Below are 15,554 nucleotides of genomic sequence, written 5' to 3'. Positions count from 1 at the left end.
ACAATCTCAGATGCTTCAACTATTACATCAAAAGTTCAGCTCATATTCATAAGTTCAGCACAACATGAAGGGAACAGTGAGTTAACATGCTCAACATTTCTACTTCTAGAAATATATCCAATGAAAATACAAGTACTGAAACATTATTTATATATAAATATCCCTTATATATTATATTATATATAAATATACCCTTATTTATACCAGTGGATAAAAAGAAAAACACACTGTAATTCCAAACAACTGGGGATTGGTTATATTCACTATGGAATAACCACATGATGGAATACCATGCCACTACTGAAAATAATATCTTTCAGGAAGATGTCTTCTTAATTCAGACTGATATTATATTTAAGTCAAATGACATTATCAAGTGTCACAATTAAGGTAGTAGTAAGTATATTACTTCAATTCTACTTTGTATATTCTAAAATAAATACATAAAACACTAGTGTTTGTTCTATAAGAAACATATTACCTTTTTAGTAAAGAAATATTGATACTAATAAATAAATAATTGAGTATGTCTATAGAAGGCAGCACATACTATGCTTTCCTGATGGACTCATGAGTTATCCAGTGTGCCCAGAATTAAGGATTGTATTTATACTAGTGGGAGATACTCTTGAGCTGGTGATGCAGCCAGATGTGTTATGATAGCAAAAAAAGAACGTATATTCTAATCATTAAGATGACTGATTCTATCTCTATTTTAACCCATTCTTCTTAAATTTTAGACCCAACCAGTATGATTCTTTTTAAAAAGTGAGCTAATTTATTTTATTTATGTATAAAATAAGAAGTATATCTGCATATTAACGATGAATATCAAAAAGTGAGACTGAGTCTCCTGAAAAATGTTTGGAGAAGGGTTTCTGTATGTGTAGTCTTTGTCCTCCATTATCAATAGGGAGAGATTCCTATTGGAATCTGGGTTTATGTGTTAATCTGTTCATAGTTAGCTGCATAAAAAGGTCAAATTTCTTCATACCTCACAGTATCAGGTTTTCCTTAAATCTTATGAAAAAAATATGGCTATCTGTTAATATATTGATAAGGGTCAAATGAAATTATATATGGGAAGTGTTTTGTGAGGTCAGTCAGACATATCTTAGGTTACATATTATAAAATATAAAATGACAAATAAATTACTGGTAACAAAATGATTTTCTAAAATGCTCTTCATTGTCTACATTTGGGTTTTGTATCCATAGATAGTCTACCTAATAATGAAATCCATTATTCTCTTTTCTCATCAATATGTTCATTCATCATCTAGTCATTAATCAACTAATCATTCAATGTTTCATTTATACATTAAACTTACTTGTTTGGTGACTTCAGATGATAGTGGAAAATGGCTCCATGTAAAGACTTGTAACAATAGATTCCTGGAAAGATCAAATGAAAAAGACTTGGATACTGGATCAGGTTGTCTGCTAAGCTCTTTGTGACCTTAGTGTCTCTAAACTCTCTCTAAATTTGTTTCATTTGCGTATAATGAGGGACATTGTTAACCTGATGATCTAACATGCTTCTCATCCCTGATATTCTTGGAGTCTGCATAGCAGTATTCATTTATTTCAGATGTGACTTTTCATAAGATGCTGGGTTGTGGCTGCCACTCTTTGACCCTGTCCATAACCAGAGTCTGGATCTTCTATGGGAAGATGATGAGAACAGCCAATAGATGGGATAGCACTAAGCTTTGCCATGATTCAGAGCATATTTCTGATGGAAAACATTTTGATGGAAAGGTCAAAGAACAGGAGGAGAGTGAAAGGGAAGTGAGAAATGGAAAAGCAGACCGCTGAGAGTCTTGCTTCCTTAACCTTGAAGGAGAACATAAGGTCCTCGTTAAAACAATCCTCGTTCTGTAATCACCCACACCCTGTTGAATCCAATACTTCATGCATGCCAGCACCCACCATGCAGCCTGCCTTCTGTTCTTCACACAGAATATCTAACTTCCCACTCACAGCTGTTTTTCCATCATGCCTCATTCTTCAACACAAGTCTGTTTGCCCAAGGCAGGGTGTCCTAAATCAATGACTCCAGAATACTTGTGCAACAGAATCATCCGTCAAGCTTGTTAAACATCCTGATTCATGAGTCCAATTCCCAGGTATTCTGATGTTTTGGGTCTGGGAGGTGTCCTGGCAAATGAATGTTTGACCCATACAAGGGGACTTGGATGTAACTGACTCTTGGGCTATACTCTGGGAACTGCACCCTCAAACCAACTGTCCCAGGGTACTTCGACTTCAGTGTGTCCATGAAGTAGCTGTGTATATATCTTTTCCCTCAGTGAAAAGTTGTGATTTCTATTTTTAAATCTTCCATTTTTATGGTACAACTTGTTATATCTTAAAGCTTTTACAAGTTGCTATATAAATGTAGCAGTATATGGATGTCTAAATATAGCTATATATACATAGGAATAATATAATCTTCCCAGAATGCTACATTTATAGATTAAAAATATAAAATGTATCCAACTATTTATACAAAAATGTCAGCCAGTGCACACTTGTGGTATACATGAAAAATTTAAACTTAACATACTTTTGTTGAAATTGTATTCTATAGGAATAATAGAATAGTTAATCATCCATTTTTCTTAATTTTCATTGTGCATGTGGAGAGAAAAATTGATGTAGTTTAATCTAGAAAAGTATGTTGGGTGTAAATTTATCAGTTCTCTTTCATATTATCTAAGGATCTAAGACACCATTGAAAGTTCTTAGAAAGTGATTAATAAACCTCAGAATTAATATTTTATGAAAAATTATTAATTTGAAAGAATTTGTCCTCATTGTAACTTAATGTCTTCAGTGAAAATATTTAGCAGTAGTGTGCCATATTGAACAAGGCATTTGGTTGATTCATTTTGTCACGTACACATTCAACAAATATTGATAAGCATTAACAATCTGTTAGGTAACCTACCAGACACTGCTAAGTGAACAAATAAACAGAATTGTCTATGTAAGGTACTATGAAGAAAAGTACTATACAATGAAAAGTACTACAAAGAAAAACACCAATTTTATATAACAGAAAATACGTTGTATTCTGAGAAATGAGTAATGAAAAAGAGTAAGACGGGAAAGTTTTGTGAGAGTAACTCTTTAGGCAAAGAAACAAGCCTAATGATTGCAAGAATAGAGTACAGTAGGCAATTTCAAGGAAGTAAGGGAAGCCCAAAGTGGCTGGATTCTTGTGATGAATGAACTTGTTATGGGTCAAGGCCGTGCTAAGGAGTTTGAGTTTTATTCTCAATGATATAGGCCATTAGAGTGAGATTCTACAAGTTACCTTACACCCTTAATACATTTCTGCTAAAAGTAGTTACAGAAGTTTCTGTTTGCAACCAAGAAACTTCAGTGATCAAGATGGGGATACTGACCAACATTTCAAGAGAGTCATTACAAGAATCATATTGGTTGAGTAGCAAAAAGAAGGATTCAAGTGGGGATACATGACATGGACAAGTTTCTGAGGAGTCATCTATTACATGTGTTTGATATTGTCTTAACCTTTTCTGTTTAATAAAAACTATAAAATCTGTTTTAATATTGTATATAGGTTTTATTCAGTGGTATAGGTTCACACCTATACAATTCTGCAGTCAGATTTCTAGAGTTTCTTTTGTATGTTTCTCTGTTTTGTTTATTTATATTCTATATGAGTGAAATCAACCAGTATTTGTCTTTCTCCTGATTTATTTAACTTAGAATTGTCCAGTTCTAACATCAGTGTTGTCACAAATGGCAAGATTTCATATTTTTTTTATTTTTGTAACTGAGTTGTATTCACATCTTAATCCACTTCTCTGTCTTTGGATACTTAGGTTGTTGCTATAACTTGGATATTGCATAGAATGCTGTAATTAACATAGTAGTGCATATATTCCTTGAAATTAGTGTTTTTGCATTCTTTGGGTAGATACATAGGAGTGAAATTGTTTGATCATATGCAATCCTGACAAAAAAGAATGAAGGTATTACATTCACAGATCTCAAACTACACTACTAAATCATGATAAGTAGAGCATCATGGTACTGGATTAAAAATAGACACACAGACAAATGGAAAAGAAAGAGAGGTCTCAAATAAGCCCACACTTTTTTTAAAAAAATATTTATTTATTTATACAAGAATCAGGGTACAGGCCAGATGCATGGGAGGGTAAGAGGATTCACCAGAGACAGAGAGGGGAACAGAACAGGCAGACCAATGAAATACACTGCTGAAAGGAGCAGCAGGTGGTAGGAGAGGTCTGTGTCCCATGTGGGACCCTTGCCAGTGGCCAGGGATCGAACTGGTGCTGCAGAGGCTGCGGGCAGTTCGCAGGCCAGCGTTCAACCGCTGCGACACCAGGGGATGCCCAAGCCCACACTTTAATGGACAGTTAATCTATGGCTAAGAAGCCAAGAATATGCAATGGAGAAAGGAAAATATTTTTAACAAATGGCATTGAGAAAACTAGATGGGAACATGTGAACAATTGACTTGACTCACATCCATAACATCCTGCATGAATTTTGGGACCATATCCTGGATTTTCTTTATAACCAAACTATTACAGCATTTTATTTTGTCCTACTGCTATGAATCAGTTTCTCTTCATTTGGAATTACATCTCATTTTACCATAATAATGGATATGTATTTTTTGCTGACATTAACTGTTTATTTCACAAGAGACATAGTGTCATCTTAGTATTTTTTACATGTACTTACACAATGGACACTTATCTTTTTTGCCTTATGGCTTTCCACATACTGCTAGAATTTAACTGTGTGTAATGGACATAGAAAAAAAGTCAAATGTCAGTTCAAATTTTCATTAATATTCATTCTTTGGGGTCAAGTGAACAATCCTTAAGTAAATTTTTTCTTCTTTTAATGATGTGGTTTTAATCATGCTTTTAAAAGATATTATATTTTCCATTGTACTCTAAGTCCTTGAAAGCATAAAAATATTAACACCTTTGGATTACCCCAATACTGAACAAATCATTTGGTGTGGAATGCAGCCCATCAAATGTTTGAATGGATAACAAATGATAAGAGATCTTTGTAAGTTTCTTTTTGTTCAAACAGAAATTGTGTTTTTCATTTTTTTTTGTGGTTCATTTATTGTTGGATAAGTTATTAAATAAAAAAACAACAACTTTCCTTCCAAACTATGATGACTGAATGTGTAGTTAATATAGAATTATTAACCTCAAGTGCAAGTAAGAAAAAACAAAACTTTTTTTCTACTGAAATAGTTTGTTTCCCCTTATGATCAAACTTCTGGAACTAAAGCCAAAAGCAGTTTTCATAAAGAGGAATTTACTGGTTCGGCTTCAAAATGTCTTTTCTGAGAAATCATGTAGTAGAGGAAAGAAATGGGCTGCAGAGTCAAAAGGACTGAGTTGGAACATGGATTTAACTGTCCCCTACATATGGGATTGAGGCAAGTTATTTAACTTTTATATGTCTCATTTCCTTCATTCATAAAAATTGATGTTATAGACAACATATGGTTGTTCACTTATTTCAGAAGTGAAATAATATCACAATCCTCATGGCAGTATTTGAACTGTAGGATGTGTTAATAAATGGAACTTATTAGTACTTTATTTATTCACAGACAAGTGCTATACAACAGTCTCTTGCTTTTAATTTGCATCGTGTCTCATGTAGAATATGTGAAATTTCAACATACATATATATGTAGATTTATTCATCATATAAAAACAATAAAATAACTACAGTAAAAATCAAGGGAGAAAGTATAATTGAAGTTGGAAGGGAAAAATATGCAAAACCAACTATATTGCAATGATTGAGACTAAAAATCAACTGAGCTCCCTGATAGTGGTGATGGCTATGTAAATAAAGTGGAATTCAGAAACAGATTTGGAAATAACACTTCTCTGTTATTTGCATTCTTAAAAACCTCTACAGATAACCAAATTCCCTCTTATTGCTTCATCCTCCCTTAAATATCAACAACCAGGTTATTACAAAATATGACTGGTTAGGGCCCAATCCACTTCCTCTAACTTAATGTCCATTATGTGATTATTTTGTCCATAATGTGACAAAATAATTATTTTGAAGTCCACATATTCATGTTGTAAACATCTCACCTTTTCAGTTTGTTGCTTGGAGAAAGTTGTAATTCATTATTGCCTTCCTTTAGCAAGATTAAATTCGGAGAGAAATTTCTTAACCATGTCTTCTAGATGTGTCTGTGCCGCTTACTTTTTTTAAAGTCTGACTCTATCTTCCTCTCTGTCAGTCTCTGCCATACAACCCAGCAATTCCACTCTTAGGTATCTACCCACACAGAATAAGAAAGGAAATCTGGGGCCTCCCGCACCTCCGGCCTGTACCCCTGCTCTTGTATAAAAATAAATGAATCTTAAAAAAAAAAAAAAAGGAAACCTGCATTCCTATCTTTATTGCAGCACTATTTACAATAGCCAACACAAAGAAACAATGTAAATACCCCAATTAGAGGAGGGGATGAAGAAAATGTGGTATATATACACAGTGGAATACTACTCAGTGATCAAAAATAATTAACTCATGCTATTTGTGGCAACATAGATAGAGCTGGAAGGGATTATGTTAAGTGGAAGGAGAAAGATAAATACTCATGGTATCACTTAGATGTGGAATGAAGACACACCAAACAAAGGGTCAACTAAAGGCAAACTATAAAAGCAACCTTTGAAAATTGACCATAGATCGGAGGCATCCATGAGGGGAAGGGAAGAGGGAGTACTGAGAATGGATGGGGTAAAGGGAGCACATGGGTCTGGCATGGAGGTCTTTGGGTGTTTTGGTGGTGGGACAGATATGATGGCTACACCTGAAGGGAGAAATCCTACATTGTCAAAGTAGATGTAAAACAATAGTTCATCATTAATAAAAAGATCTTTTAAAAAGCCTCAAAATTTATATAGTAAACTCTCCTCAGTAATCAATTTGCCAATACTTTTCCTGATGCATCCAATAGTCTGTTTCCTATCCCAATCTCAACTTCTTTAAATTTAATTAACTTAAGAATTCTTCTTGCATTCTTTTTCTATTTCCTTCTCAGTAAGTCTCTTTTCTTCATTTGTGTGAAATCTTTCATTTGCATCTTCTTCAGTGTTGTTCTGTGACCAGTAGAGCTTGCAGAGATTTTTCAAATGTTTCCTATTTATTTTGGTATTTTTGAAAGATACTTTGGGGAAAGTTCTTTATAATTTTACGTTTCTGTGGTAAAAGAAAGATGAAGAAAAGACAAAATCTTATCAGATAAATGCTCAGCAATCAGGGAAAAATTGTCACATCATTATCTTTGCTACTCCCTATTGGGTGTGATTATCTCTTTCAACATCAGCCTAACTGGGCAGCTCCCTAATTAAACAGTTAGTTTCAATAGTAGCAGGCTTTGAGATAACAGTGAGAGCAATAAATTATACAATGTGACTTTAGAAAAGCAGCTGTAGCTAACGAATCTTAATCCTACAGAATTTCAAGTACACATCACTGAGAAAATTACATTGAGTTAGAAAATTATTACCAGAATTGCTAATATCACTAACCACAACATGGGACCTTATATTTTCCATAACCTAGCCCTTCTCTTCCATGGAGACATAACTAAATTACTCCAACCTGCTTCTCTTCTCTGTTTTTTGCAAAATACTAGCATAACAATCATATACATGACACTCTATATCAGTTTGTTGGTTATTTTGATATATCTTTTTGTATTGTATACAAATTCACTATTTTTATATCAGGTCTCATTGGTCTAAATTGAATTTATTGTATCTAGATTTCCTGAAGAAAAATTGTGCTTATGTGTTCAATATATTTTCATTGCTTAACAGAACTTAGTAAAAGACTTTCCAATTATCTCAGCGACTGAGTGGTGCAGTGTAGTGGAAAAAACACTTCCATAAGAATCTGAACATTTGGATTTGAGTTTCAGCCTCCACACAAGAAGAAGCATGGTTACTTATACCTTTCAGTTTCCCAAATACCAGAAAGTACTTTTAAGCTTTGACTCGTGTTTTATCGGGAGAATAAAATAAAAAATGGAAAAGTGCTTTGAGGATTACAGGATGCTCTGAAAATATAGTATCTTTCTGGTCCAATTCCATGTACTTATTAATATGTCCATTAAAAATGACAGATGTCAATGACAATTTTCATTTTTTTTTTTTTTTTTTTTTTTTGGGACCCTCGCCGGCGGCTGGGGATCGAACTGGCGCTGCAGAGGCTGCGGGCAGCCTCGCAACCCAGCGCTCAACCGCTGCACCACCAGGGGAGGCCCAACAATTTTCATATTTTAATTAGTCTTTTAAAAATACATTATAGTAGAAGCTAATTTTCTAGGTTTGGAACTGCTAGTTCTTCTGTACAAAATAATGAAAAAAAATTAATGCAAGTGTATCTGGATTTAGTTTTTGATAATATCTTTGTTTTTATTCTTCTGTATCACTATCTATTTGTTCTTTCTTATGCAATCTTTCCTGTCTGTGAAACAAATCTTCTCTTGAATTTGAAACAAGCTATGGATCTAATTTACTTTGTTCATGTTTTGTGGGTGCCAATTTTCTCATGAGAGTGCTCTGGCTAGGAATGTCCTAGATGCTTGCCTGCCATATTATTTGTAGGAGCCCACAGCCAATGTTGTGTCTGGGTTGTTCCTTGTGGTTTTTATTATGATGATGGGACGCACTTCAACAGAAACCATTAGGAAACTTTGAAGAACAAGATTTGCTATTCATAAGACTCCGAGGGTACATAATACCCCTAAGGGCCATGCAGCAAAGCTGTGCAGATGGGTGGGCAAAAACTTTAGAGGAACAGGAAAAGAGAGAACCGGCTTTCCCCTTGTTGGAAGTTGGGAGTTGGGTGTCTGGGGTTTCATGGGATCACATTTTCTTGGTTAATTTGAAGCATATAATTTGGTCAGTTATCTAAGTGGCCCAGTGTTTTCAACATTGTTTCTGTTATTTTTTTCTTAAATTTGCACTTGGCTAATAATCTTTATCAAATTGTTTCATTTTTTTTGTCTTCTAGCTTTGTATGAAGAGCATATGTTCTCTAATTCTCAGTCTTATTTTCTATTCTATTATATACATTATTATATTATCTATTATCTATTATATTATATATCTATTATACTATATATCTATTATATTATTTTCTGTTTTAGTTAGCTTGAAAACTCTATAAAATTATATTTTTCTCCATTTCTCTAAAGAGAAAGCAACATATTACGGTGGTGAAAGAAATTTTCTAGACATGTACACCTAAAAATTGTCTATTTATTATGAAGTTTCTTTGAAATGTCCTCATATTGATTTTTATTTCTAATTTCTAATTCTTTTCTTTTAAGATTTATTTATTTATGCATACAAGGGTACAGGCCAGAGGTGCGGGGGGTGAGAGGATTCACCAGAGACGGAGTGGGGAACAGAACAGGCAGAGTAACTGAAATATACTGCTGAGGGGAGCTGCAGGCAAGACAGGAGAAGTCTGCTTTGCCATGTGGGTTGCTCCCTGGAGGACCGGGGATTGAACTCATGCTGCAGAGGCTTCGGATTGCTTCATAGTGCAGTACTTAATGCCTTGCTCCACCAGGGAGATCCTCTGATTTATAATTCTTAGGCAATTTTTCTTGCTGCATTTTGTTATTTGAAATATACTTTCTCTTGCTTTATCTTCTTAATTTTTGAAGACATAAATTCTTTCAGTTTGGTCAAAAACACAACAAAATTTTCAAATTTAGCTATTTCTAAGTGTGCAGCACAGCAGTGTTAATTCTATGTGCATAGTTGTTCAATAGATACATCTCAATTAATCTCAATAACTTTCTCTGAAACTTCTTTGAAAAGCACCCTTCCTCTTCCTCCCCAAGACATATATTCTTGTCTTAAGAGGACACAATAATTATTTTTTTTGATTATTTGCATCAAGATATACTTTGAAGTCAAAATTGAAGTTGAAGTTTGAAATCCAGGACACATTCATTTTCTCCCTTCTAACTTCAAGTGTCTCTTAATATAACATTGATGTTATTTCCATTCAATTGTAATATAATTGCTTTTGACCTATGTATCTTTTATTTATTTATTTTTTTGTTTTATTTATTTTATTGAACTCAGGGACTTTTTTTCTTAAATTAGAGAGGTCACAAGATTTAACACCACCAGAAACGAGAACATTTGTCTGCCCCGGCTGTGCAGACGAGTACAGAGTTAATCTCACAGAGACCTCAAAGCCATTTTAGGTCCGTGTCTGATTTTTGCAGAAGCTCCGGTGCCTGGAAAACAGACCGCAAACAACAAAGTGCACGGGGAGCCACCGAGCTGCAGGGGCCCCCAGGGAAGAGAAGGGACAGGTGGGGAAGCTGAAGCAAGTCAACTACTGAAGGCCAAAATGGTAAGAAAAGCAGTGGCAGGAACACTTGCAAAGGACCTGGCCCCGGCCCCTCCCCGAGCCATCCCCTGAAGGCAAGACAGCAGCAGCCACAGCACTGGGGCTTATGTTTAGAGTATGTTTTTCGGCTTTATAACGAGTTTATAAGACTTAGAATTATCTCTACTTTTAAATGGTTTGAGTTCACTTCAAAACCATTTCTGTGACTTTCTTGTGCCTTTTGTCATTAATTCAATCTTTCTTTGATGATTAGAATAGGTATTCAAAAATTTCTTTTGTTGAAGTTGTGGGAATACCTGCTATGGTTTTTGAGCCCTTGAATATGTGAAACTATTTCTTATTGCTCTAAAAATTCCCAATACCACATTACTAAGAGTTGTATTTTACAGAGTTTGAAAGATATGTTAACTATTGATTTCAGGTATAGTATCACCTTTTTTTTTTTTTTAATTTAGAAATTTTCCTTCTATATTTCATTAACCTTTTACATTTAGGGCTGTTTGGGTGCTGTCATTATATTTAGATATAAAACCACATATATCTATAAATACATATATATAATTATAATTAGAGGTATAACTATTGGTTACTTTGTCTCCAGTTGTCATTTTATGTAGCTATAATTTACATAAAATATTCAATATATATGCTTCAGTATGGTCCACAAATAGACTGCCCACATATTTGATGGCACAAATTTATCAGTGCAACTCTGAGCATGTACCTTAAAATGTCACAGATATATTTAACAATTTTTTAAAAGATTTATTTATTTATGCATACAAGAACTGGGTTACAGGTCTCTCACTGTAGGAGGGGCAGTGAGAGGATTCACCAGAGACAATGGGGAACAGAACAGGCAGACTGACTGAAATACACTGCTGAGGGGAGCAGTGGGTGAGACAGGAGAGGTCTGCTGCGCCTTGTGGGTAGCTCCCTGGCCAGGGATCGAACTTGTGCTGCAGTGGCTGCGGATAGCTTCATAGGTTGCGTCTTAACCCCTTGCGCCACCAGGGAGGCCCCTATTTAACAATTTTATGTATGTACTACAATTAACAGATTAAATGTTATTAAAGTTCAAGTTCTTCCCAAACATTTTAAGAACAATAGTTATAAAACACACAAGTTTTTCTTTCTGGTTCCTAAGCTGATGTCTATACTTTGGTTTTTTTCAGTCAACTGTTAGGCTAGCAGAAGAACACATATGACATGTTCACCCCTGTATATCCATGCCTTCTACTGTTTGGATCCTCTGCCATGTTCAGTACATGCTATGGACTGATCAATTGCACTAAGAATGACTTACATATACATATGCTATGCTTATACTTATATATATTTATACATATAAATGCTTAAGGAGATATTTGGAGACAAAAATGTATTTGTTAAAGTCATGCAATCTTCACTTCTGATTAGTACCTGCAGTACACTTTTCTTTTTTGCACTCCCAAGTTGTTCAAAGGGTACTATAGGGAGTCCATAATGCCATGGCTTTCTTTTGGGGACTGTTACTTTTGTGCTATCAAAAATGTGGGCAGTCTATTCGTGGACCATACTGAAAACATATATATTGAATATTTTATATAAATTGAATGCACTTCAATTTGATATCTACAATCAAATTTATATCTACCTTTAGATACATATATCTAATTTCTTTGTTTAAACAAACCAAATCAAATGATAAACACATGACAACAATGCAATTTGTAGAAATATAAGAAAATCATATCCTGCATAGCACCATCTTGTTTATAAGGTACCTATTATTATCTCTAAGTGGATTTATATATGCATGTGACAATCATATTTCCTTTTCTTTTTTGGCATAAACAGGCCTCTAAATGCAGCATAATTAGCAAATTCACACATAATATAGAAACACATTTAAAATTTTCATTAAGAAAATAAATCAAACACATAGAGACGTTTCAAGGTATTAAATGTATATGATATGTTTGTCTATTATTAATAATCAATATTTTTAACCTTGATCTTTAAACTATGATGGATATTTTAAAATCCCACAGTTTGGGATGAAGAGTTGAGACAAGACAAATATTTCTGGGGGAAAATATTAGCTGCCTTATCCATCTTGGAGCACAGCATGGCTATGATAAATGTAGTAGATTTTGATACTGTAAAGTTATGGAAGTGTCCACAAGATGGCAGATCCAGAGTCTGAGATGATTTATTCACTAGCACATAGCAAATATGCCCATTCAGTCCTATTTTACAACACTGACAGGCTAAGTTGATTGCAACAATTAAAATTAACATGCTTTTTAAACAACAAAGTTTCTATTTTCTGTCTTTATTAGGCTATCTGTCATTGTGAATCCTTTATGAAGTATCATGACACACTAAAATGGTAATCAAAATATGTTTAGTACTGTTCAACTTTTGCTAATTATTTCAGAATGAATCACCTTTTCTTTATACGCATAACTCACAAATATAGTTATGGTATAACAGGATCGTTTCTCCACATATATATGAAAACCATCTTTTTAAAGTTCTCTTATCTATAGAGTTAGGAGAGAAATAGCTTCTTTCACAGATTGCTACATGGCTCATGAGTTAACAGATGGTTAAGCCCTACAGACAAGTTGAAAGACTAATATGATGAACACCTAGATTAACTCTCATTTACATTTCTCAGGCACTAACATTATGCCTTGTTATCTCACCATTCCCTCAGATAATTACAATTTGTGTGTGTGTGTTTACTGATAACATTTAAGACCTATTCTCTTAACAACTCTTAAGAATATATATAGCATACCCAAGAATAATGCTTCCTTCAGTGTTGTTTTATTAAAATGTTGATAAGAAAAAGAAATCCCAGTCAACATTGAACAAAGTGACATTTGAGGACCTGGTTTCCTTTTATAAGTTGTTTTGCTTAATATTGCAGTTTTTAAGATTTTATCAACAATGTTAATTGTGGACTTACTGTAAATTATCATTAATTATATTTATTATGCTGTGCATTAGATTCCCAGATATTATTTATCTTGTAGCTAGGGTGTATACACTTTGACCAACATCTCCCTATTATCCTTAACCTGATAAATACCATTTTACTAACTATTTCTATGAGTTCAACTTTTTTTTTCTTTAATAAGAGAGCAGGTAGTATTTGTCTTTCTCCATCTGACTTGCTTCACTTAGCAAAATGCTCTCAAGGTCCACCCATGCTGTTGCAAAAGACAAAGTTATTTTTTATGGCCAAATAATATTCCATTGTATTATAATAGTTCATTCCATTCCATTGTATTACATTTTAATACATTCAACTGTTGATGGATACTTAGGTTGTTTCTGTGTCTGAGCTACTGTGGATTATGCTGCAATGAATATGGGATGTAGTTTTCTCACATATAGATAGACAGAAAGACAGATAGGCTCGCTCTCTCTCTCTGCCTCTCTTTCTCTCTCTCCATCCATCTATCCAGAAGCGAGTTTGCTGGATCATACTGCAGTTCCATTTTTGGAAGAAAGACCATTGTGTTTTACATAGTGGCACTATCACATTCTCACCAACAATGCACAAAAGTTCTCTTTTCTCCACATCCTCTCCAATGCTTATCATTTGCCTTTTTGATAATAGCTAGTCTCTCAGGTGTGAGGTGATATAACAGTGGTGTTGATTAGTATTTTCTTAATGTAATCATTAAGGGGGTACTTGAATGTTCTCTTGGGAAAAATTTCTCTTCAAGTTATTTTTGCCTACTTTTTAATCAAATTGCTTATAAATTTTTGTTTTTGAGTTATATGAATTTGTTATGCATTTTGGATATTAACCTTTTATCAGATATGTAGTTTGCAAATATTTTCTCCCGTTCGGTAGACTGTCTTTTTATTTTTTAATTGTTTCTTCTGCTGTGAAGAAGCTTCTGGATTGAGGTAGTCACCCTTACTTATTTTTTCTTTTGTTACTGTGCTTTTGGCATCAAAGATGCTGAGAGAGTCTTACGTGGAATTTTATATTTACAAATTTCCTAAAATATATACAAATTCTGAACATTATCTTTAATTCTCCTTTCACAGAATAATTTTTACCCTACATATGGAAAAGATAGAAGAAGAGCAAGCTGTAGGTATTTTAAAGCAATCAGTTAAAATGCTAGACCTGCTTAAATCCACTCTTGACTTTCATTTTTCTGTTCCAAATTTGCCTAAATTCTAACCTTTGCCACTGTCTTCCAACTTATTTTATTCTCTTTAATCAACTGACCAGTTGTTAAATTTTCAGTTGGCCTATCAGGGCTCACAGTCTAGGTCTTCCTCCTTTTAGGGAACAGGCAGGACACCTTGTCCTTGCAGTGACCCTTGGTAATTTGATTCTGATTCTATCTCTAAGTCATCTTACTAGGTCTCTCCTGGCCTAGAACTCAGTCAAGTTCATGCACATTTGATTGCTCAGACCTCAAAAGGCAAACCTAACACCTTTAGGCCTGTTATCATAAATACAGAGATAACAAGTGCTCATTGTGTCATTAACAAGGTAGTCATTTTCCAGGGAACTTTTTTTTTTTTTTTTGGTGCGCTGTTTTCAAGGTCTCAACTCAAGATTGCTTGCTTTATGCCCTTTAATGGTGGTACATCTCCATCTTTGCAAAATAGATTTCATATTTAGCCTTAGTGATGAGTTATTCAACATCAAATTTGTAGAAATAATGGGTGATCAAGTTAGAAAGTGCTGTTAAGCAACAAACTAGTTATAAATGTTCAAGAATTTTCCTCCTCTGGGACCAGTAAGCTTACTCTGAGTCATTTAAAGAAAACAAATCTATTCTAAGATATAAATATCAAATTGCTCTCTACAGAAGGGGGAAAGAGCTTCACTAGATGCAACCTCATCTAGCATAAGCTTTTCCTATCCTGCCCCAGGCCAGACCCACTGTTCTGTTAGAACAACCCAGAAAATTGACAATGCTGCCATTGAAGCCTTTGTACTGTTCTTTAAATATGCAAGGCTAAGGTAGAATGTGGTGTACTTCGGGAAAAGTTTTATAATACATGTAATAAGAATATTTCCTGGTTGTCAGACAAAATATGTGATAATATCCCTGCTTTTTTCTTTAGCCTGACATCAC

Source organism: Talpa europaea, assembly GCF_964194135.1.
Source record: "Talpa europaea genome assembly, chromosome: 10".
NCBI lineage: Eukaryota > Metazoa > Chordata > Mammalia > Eulipotyphla > Talpidae > Talpa > Talpa europaea.
Note: the sequence above shows the minus strand (reverse complement) of the source record.